The sequence below is a fragment of the Aotus nancymaae genome, unplaced genomic scaffold (genome assembly GCF_030222135.1).
Source record: "Aotus nancymaae isolate 86718 unplaced genomic scaffold, 86718_ANA_hifiasm-v0.15.2.pri h1tg000098l, whole genome shotgun sequence".
Classification (NCBI taxonomy): domain Eukaryota; kingdom Metazoa; phylum Chordata; class Mammalia; order Primates; family Aotidae; genus Aotus; species Aotus nancymaae.
The window spans coordinates 157,704-166,761 of record NW_026988513.1 but is presented as its reverse complement, the minus strand read 5'-3'; positions in this window follow the sequence as shown (position 1 = coordinate 166,761).

Below are 9,058 nucleotides of genomic sequence, written 5' to 3'. Positions count from 1 at the left end.
ACAGGTGTGAGCCACTGCGCCAAGCCTCCCATCTTCAATTTTAAAACACAAAACTTAGCTTGCTCTTTTACACAGTGAAACCCTATCTACACTAAAAATACAAAAAGCCAGGTATGCCATGTGTACCTGTAATCCCAGTTATTTGGGAGGCTGAAGCAGGAGAATCTCTTGAACCTGGGAGGTGGAGGTTGCAGTGAGCCGAGATTGTGTCACTGCACTCTAGCCTGGGCAACACAGCAAGACTCCATCTTCAAATAAAAACAAAACAAAACTTAGCTTGCTTTTTTAAAGGAAGTCAGGAAAATATTTCTCATGATAAGCCTGCTAAAAATAAGGGCACTGCTTATTTTTAGAAAAAATTTAAAGATAATCACTACTATTTTTTCTAAATTGGAAATATCTTTATTATTTTTGCTGATTATAAGTGAAATGCATTCCAACTATAAAAATTTTAAACAATTTAGAAACATGAGTAGAATATAAAACAAACCAGCTTCCTGATATAATGAGGAGGTGGAAGAAAATAACAAATTTTTGTTGTGGACTTAGTTATTAGAACCACTCCTCCTTCTGAAAAGACCTAAAATTTTGGGCAAAATAGAAAAGATCTTTTTGTTTGCAGTCATTTAAAAGCTGCCAAGATGTTAAGAAATTCCCAGGCTGAAATCTAAGGGAAAATGAAAGCACAGGAGGCACAGAAACCTGTTGGGTTGCTTACTGCAATCTCCACCTTCCACTGTGCTTCTGGGTTAAAGCAATCCTCCTGCCTCAGCATCCCAAGTAGGTAGGACTAAAGACATGCACCACCACACTCAGCTAATTTTTTTTAAAGAGGTGGGATGTGATATGGTTTGCCTGTGTCCCCACCCAAATCTCATCTTAAACTGTAGTTCCCACAATTCCTACATGTTGTGGGAGGAACACAGTGTTAGATAATTGAATCATGGGGGTAGTTTCTGGCATACTGTTATCATGGTAGTAAATAAGTCTCACAAGATCTAATGGTTTTATAAGGGGAAATCCCTTTTGCTTGGGTCTCATTCTCTTTTCTTGTCTGCCACCATGTGAGACATGTCTTTCACCTTCCGCCATGATTGTGAGGCCTCCCCAACTACATGGAACTGTGAGTCCATTAAACATCTTTCTTTTGTAAATTGCCCAATCTCGAGTATGTCTTTATCAGCAGCATGAAAACAGGCTAATATAGGGTGTCACTATGTTGTCTAGGTTGATCTCAAACTCCTGGCCTCAAGCAAGCCTCCTGCCTCAGTCTCTGCAAGTGCTGGGATTATAGACATGAACCACCATGCCTAACCAAGTATATTCATTAAAATTTCATTTAGCAATGCTCAGCTGATGGTGAATTCTCTCAGCTTTCATTTATCTGAAAATGCCTTTTTTTTTTTTTTTTTGAGACAGAGTTTCGCTCTTCTTACCCAGGCTGGAGTGCAATGGCGCGATCTCAGCTCACCGCAACCTCCACTTCTGGGTTCAGGTGAAAATGCCTTTTTTAAAGGTCATTTTTGAAAAAGGTATTTTTTGTTGGTTACAGAATACAAGATTGGCAATTATTTTCCTTCAACAAATTGTCTTCTAATATTGGGGCCTGGCATGGTGTGGCCCTTGCCTGTAATCCCAGCACTTTGGAAGGCCAAGGTGGGTGGATCACTTGAGGTCAGGTATTGGAGACCAGCCTGGCCAACGTGGTAAAACCCCATTTCTATAAAAAATATAAAAATTACCCAGGTGTGATGTGCATGCTTGTAGTCCCAGCCACTTGTCTCAAAAAATAAATAATAATTTCGATATAGTCATACAATGGAATGCCATGCACCATAAAAATTGATTAACAGCATTTGTACATAACAACATAAAAGAATTTCACATATGCAATGTTAGGTGAAAGAAACAGAACACACACACATACACACACACATACACACATCATTCATGTGATTCTATTTACATAATTTCAAAAACAGGCAAACTGAATTATATCACTTAGAAATGCATAAAAAATGGAAAATCTTAAGCAAGAAACTGATTTTTGCAAAAGTTATAATGGTTATTTCTGATTAGGGAAGGAAAAAAATATGATTAGAAGTGACATGCTGGGGACCTCTACAGTGGTCACAGCTTTAGCTTCATTAAATTTTGCATATATATGTGTATGTATGCATACAATTTTGCATATATATGTGTATATATACACATCACAAATGCTACTAGTGTGGATTATAGCTGAAGAAATGGATATCACACTACTGTGTTAACCTAGAACAAAGGCCAATGCACCCTACCAAAGCAACACCCCAAAACTCACTTATATGAATAAGTGTATGAAACCTACTCCAAAAATTGTTCAAGGTAACTTTTCTATCAGATGTGTAAAATTAATGTAGGGACACATCAAACATGATAAATCAAGGAATCATAACCCTTAAAGGAAAACAATAATTCTCCAGTAACAGTTCCTAGTTATAAGAATATATGTGAAAGGGTGAGAAAAATGTAAAATAATAGTCATAAGGAAACTCAGTGAGATACAATAGAATGCAGATATAAAAACTCAATAAAATCAGGACAGCAATTCATGATTTGAATTGATTTGATTGAGAAATTCAATGAAAAGATAGATATCATAAAAAAGAACCAAACAGAAATCCTAGAGCTAAATAATTCAGTGAATAAAATAAAAGGACGAGGAGGAGGAGGAGGAAAAGGAGAAGAAGAAGAGGAGTAGTAATAAGAAAAAATGAAGCAAGGATATAGGATTTCTGGGGCACTATTAAGAGATATTTATATTCTGGGTGTTCCAGAGGCAGAAGACATGGGAAAAGGTGAGAAAAACACATTTAATAAAAGAATAGCTTTGCAAGTCTTGAGAGAAAGGTGGACATCCAGGTATAGGAAGTTCAAATAATTCAAAATAGATTCAACCCAAACAGGTCCTTTCCAAGGTACATGATAGTCTAGTTGTCAAAAGTCAAAGACAAAGAATTCTGAAAGCAGCAAGAGAAAAGTGTCAGTCATATTTGGTAATACCCATTAGACTAAGAGCAGATTTCTCTACACAAACATTACAGGCCAGAAGACAATAGGGCGAGATATTGAAAGTATTGGAAAAACAAAAACAAAAACAAAAACAAAACGAAACAAAACAAAAAAAACATTGTCAACCAGGAATATTATACCCAGCAAAGCTATCTCCTTCAGAAATGAATGAGAAATAAACTCTTTCCCAGACAAGCAAAACATAAGGGAATTCATTATCACTAACCTGATTTTACAAGAAATGCTTAAGGGAGCCTTACATCTGAAAGTGAAAGGATAATAATGTGAACTGAAAATATCTGAGACAGGTCTCAGTCAATTTAGAAAGTTTATTTTGCCAAGGTTAAGGATGTACCTGTGACACAGCCTCAGGTGGTCCTGAGGACATGTGCCCAAGGTGGTTGGGATATAGCTTGCTTTTATACATTTCAGGGAGACATGAGACATCAATCAATATGTGTAATGTGCACATTGGTTTGCTCTGCTAAGGCAGGACAACTTGAAGTGGGGGCTTCCAGGTCAGAAGTAGATAAAAGAAAAAAGGTTGCATTCTTTTAAGTCCTCAATCAGCTTTCCACTGAATACACAATTTAGTCTGGCTTGGCGAATCTGCATTTTTACATAAAGAATAAGGCAGAGGAAACAATCAGATATGCATTTGTCTCAGGTCAGCCTCAGAGGGATGACTTTGAATTCTGTCATTTGCCCACAAGGAATTTCCTTGAGACAAGGAAATTTCAAGTCTCAAAACACTAAAACGTCAAAATTATATCAAGTATCTTATGTGACCACAGTGAAGTAAACTAGACATCAATTAAAAGAGGAACATTTAAAACTATGCAAATATATGGGAATTAGAAAACATACTTCTGAATGACCAATGAGTGAAAGAATAAATTAAGAAAGAAATTTAAAAATTCCTTGAAACAAATGGAAATAGAAACACAACATACCAAAACCTATGGGGCACAGAAAAAGAAGTGTTAAATAACAAATTTATAGCAATCAATGCCTACAGGAAGACACTAGAAATATTTCAAATAAACAACCTATTGATGCAAAAAGACACAAATCTACAAAAGGAACAACAAACCAAATCCAAAATTAGTAGAAGAAGGAAAATAAGAAAGATCTGAGCAGAAATAAATAAAACTGAGGCTAAAAAATACAAAAGATCAATGAAACAGAAAGTTGGATATTTGGAAAGATAAACAAAATAGATAATTGGCTAGACTAAAAAAGAGAGAAAGCCAAGTAAATAAAATCAGAAATGAAAAGGGAAGTGTCACAATGAATATCACAGAAATACAAAGGGCAATTAAAAACAACTATACACAACTATATTGCAATAAATGAAAACCTCAAGGAAATGGACACATTCCTGGACATGTACAGCTTATCAAGATTGAACCAAGATGAAATAGAAAACCTGAACAGAGTGATAAAAAGTAGTAAGATTGAATTAGTAATAAAAAGTTTCCAACAAAGAAAAGTTGAGGACTGGATGGCTTTACCATTGAATTCTGTTGATCCTCTAAACAAGAATTAATACCAATTCTTCTCAAACTATTTCAGTAATATTGAAGCAGAGGGAATTCTTTCTAATTTATTATATGAGGCCAGCTTAACCCAATACCAAAACTGGGCAACAACAGAACAGCAACAAAAAAATCTACAGGCTAGTATCCCTGATGAACATAGGTGAAAAAGTCCTCAGTGAAACACTAGCAAACTGAATCCAACATTACATCAGAGAGATGATACACCATGATGAAGTGAAATTTATGCCAGGAATGCAAGAATGGTTCAACATACACAAATCAATAAACATCATTATTACGTCAATAGAATGAAGGACATAAATAGAATAGAATGAAGGACCATGTCATCATCTAAATAGATGAAGAGAAAGCATTTGATAAAATTCAACATTCCTTCATGATAGAAATTCTCAATAAATTAGGTACAGAAGGAAAGTACTTCAGCATAGTAAAGCCGATGTATGACAGAACCACAGTTAACATTTTATCGAATGGGAAAATGCTGAAAGCTTGTCTCTTAAGAACTAGAACAAGACAAGAATGTCCACTCTCATTGCTTTTGTTCAACATAGTGCTGGAGGTTTTGTCCAGTGCAATTGCCAAGAGAAGAAAATAAATGGCATCCAAACTGGAAAGGAGAAAGTCAAATTATTGTTGTTTGTAGATGCATAATCTTATATACAGAAAATCTTAAAAGATCTACCAAGAATTCTTAGAACTAATAAATTCAGTAGAGTTGCAGGATACAAAATTAATATGCAAAAATCAGTAGCTTTTCTAGGCACATACAATGAACTGGCCAAAAGAGAAATCAAGAAGGCAATTTCATTTGCAGTAGTTTCAAAACAAATAAACTACCCAGTAATAAATGTAACCAAGAAGGTGAAAGCCTGCTGTAAGGTAAACTATAAAACATTGATGAAAGAAATTGAAGTGGATACAAACAAATAGAAAGACATCCCATGCTTATGGATTGGAAGAATTAATATCGTCAAATGACAACACTACCCAAAGCAATCTACCGGTTCAATGTAATCCCTATAAAAATACCAATGACATTTTTCACAGAAATAGAAAAAAATTATAAAATGTATATGGTCTTACAGGATACTCTGCATATCTAAAGCAATCCCAAACAAAAAGAACAAAGTTGGAGGTGTCAAAGAAGAAGGGTGAGAATGCCCCCTGTGCTGACCAAAGCCCATGGGCCACTGCATCCCTTGCCCAGCACCTACATCCCACCACCACTGTTGCCATCATGCCCAAGAGAAAGATTGAAGGGATGCTAAAGGAGGTAAAGCCAAGGTGAAAGATGAACCACTGAGAAGATCCACGAAGTTATCTGCTAAACCTGCTCTTCCAAAGCCAGAGCCCAAGCCAAAAAAGGCTCTTGAAAAGAAGGGAGAAAGGGTACCCAATGGGAAAAAGGGGAAAGCTGTTGCTGGCAGGGAGGGGAATAACCCTGCAGAAAACGGAGATGCCAAAACAGACCAGGCACAGAAAGCAGAAGGTGCTGGAGATGCCAAGTGAAGTGTACACGTTTTTGATGACTATATACAATATACTCTGCTGACCGTACGATTTGAAATACTCTTTTTTTAAATAAAATTTTATAAAAATGCAGCATTTTTTTTTACGTTTTTAAAAGCTATGTTGTTAGCACATGGAGAACTTCATTTGTTGTTTTTCGGAAAAGAATGTCTCTGAAGCTGATGTGGAGAAAACACCTTTCCTTTCTAGTTTTAAGAGACTTCCTCTTGGCTCCCAGGAGGAGGGATTTCCTGACTTTGACACACATGGTCACCTTGTCACAAAAGCCATTAAAAACAAATTCATTTTTATGTCCTCTTCTCCCTTTCCACCTTTCAGCATAGACTTAACTCCCTTAAACCCAGACACCTGTTGGGATGTGACCCCCTAGTAATTGGTTACCAGTGTGTCAGGCAATCTGAACTTTCCAGTGATGTCACTGAGATGATGCCTCTTAAAAGAGCAGTGGTTCCATCTCTAGGTTGTGGATCTTTGGATAAATTCTGCCATTTTCATTTCACTTCCTGAAAGCCAGGGTCGGCTCGTGAAAAGATGTTGAACAACATGCTAAATGTGAAATGTCAACCCTCACTCTAAACGTTCTCTGTTCAGAGCATTAGATGAAGACTTAATTGAGTTTTATAGTGGCTTTCTAATTTTTGGTAGTCTGCTGAAGAAGGGAGTTTGAAAATTGTTGTATACTGTTAATGATTGTCTGCCCATGTCCTGCTTGAAATACCATGATTGTTTATGGAAAGTACCTCTAATAAAGCTGGATAAAGTTTGAAATAAAAAAAAACAAAGTTGGAGGTGTCACATAACCAGACCTCAAAATATATTACAAAGTTTTAATGCCTTAAAAAACACATACATCAATGGAACAGAAGAGAGAACACAGAAATTAACTCACATATTTATAGTCAACTGATTTTTGACATAAGTGTCAAGAACACTCATTGGAGAAAGAACAGTTTCTTCAATAAATGGTGCTAAGAAAAGTAGATATTCATATGCAGAAGAATGAGACTAGACCCCTACCTCTCACCCTATACAAAAGTCAACTTAAAGTGGATCAAAGACCTAAATTTAAAACCTGAAACCATGAAATTACAAGAAGAGGAAGTTCTTCTAGGGGAAATGCTTCAGGATATCAGTCTGGGAAAAGATTTTATGAATAAGATATTCAAAGCACAAACAACAAAAGCAAAAATAAACAAATGGGATTATAGGAAACTAAAAAGTTTCTGCACAGCAAAGGGTACAATCAAGTAAAAAAAAATCTATGAGAAAAAAATCTATGCAAACTACTCATCCAATTTGGGTTTAATATCCTGAATTTACAAAGAACTCAAACACTTCAACAGCCAAAATAATAATAATAAAAGAAAATGATGGACATAGAGGCCAGGTGCAGTGGCTCACGCCTGTAATCCCAGCACTTTGGGAGACCAAGGTGGGTGAATCACTAGAGGCCAGGAGTTCAAGACCAGCCTGGCCAACTTGGTGAAATCCTGTCTCTACTAAAAATACAAAAATTAGCTGGATGTGGTGGTACATACCTGTAATCCCAGCTACTCAGGTGGCTGAGGCATGAGAATTGCTTGAACCCGGGAGGCGGAGGTTGCAGTGAGCCAAGATCAAGCTACTGCATTCCAGCCTGGGTGGCAGAGCAAGACTCTGTCTCGAACAAACAAACAAAAAGGGTGGGGTGGGAGTGAATGATCTGAACAGACATTTCCCAAAGGAAGACATACAAATGATCAAGAAATATGTGAAAATGTGCTCACATCTCTAACCATCAGAAAAATGCAAATCAAAACCACAGTGAGGTATCATCTCACCCCAGTTAGGATGGCTATTATCAAAAAGACAAAAAATATAAAATACTGTGAGGAGACAAAAAAAGGGAATTCTTATACATTGTTGGTGGAAATGTAAACTAGTACAGCCACTATGGAGAACAGTATGGAGGGTCCTCAGAAAACTACAGAAAGAACTACAATAGCCAAGATGTGAGATCAACCTAGATGTACAAAGCCAGATGAATGGATAAGGACAATGATGTATATACACATGGAATACTATTCAGTCATGAAAAATAATGAAATCTTGTTATTCACAGCACTGTGGGTGAAACTGGAGGACATTATGCTAAGTGAAGTAAACCTGGAAGAGAAAGTTAAATACTGCATGTTCTCACTTATATGGTGGAAGCTTAAAAACATACATTCACAACGTTGTATTTAGGTTGATACAAAAGTAATTGCAATTTTTGCCATTGAAAGTTATGGCAAAAACTGCAATTACTTTTGCACCAATGTAATACATCATCATCACTATCCATTTCCAGAACTTTTCTCATTATCCCAAACAGAAACTTAAGGTTTGGACTGTCCTGAATTGTTAGTGTTTCCAAGGACCACAAATAAATGACAAAAATCTTTGTTGAGGGGATCATAACCATGCATCATACTGTTTGTTTATTCATTATTAAAGAGTATTTATTGAACACCTTCTAAGTACCCAGCTCCTAGGTGCTGTGAATAATAACAGCAATTACTCAGATTTGTATAGCACAAGTTATGTGCAGGTACTGTTCTAAGTGCCTAACGTGTATTAACAAAGGCAAGTAAGCTGGTCTTTGACCCCAAGGAAAACACATACATTTAGAGTGCTAAGGATTATGATAAAAATTGGCACAGGCTAGTGGGTTTAAGGAAGGTTAGTAAACCAAACTGAACACCCAAGTCCACCTAAAAAGGATCTAATGTCAATTCATTTTAAGCCTATTGTCCTTGAAGATTGGCTGAACTAGTTTCACAGGTTACATAAGCTGTCACCATATTGCATTATGGCCCAGTCAGCAGCCTTTATCACTGGCCCTTACTTCAGGGAGGGGTATAGAAGCTTTTCAGTTCAAAAGGGACCACTCC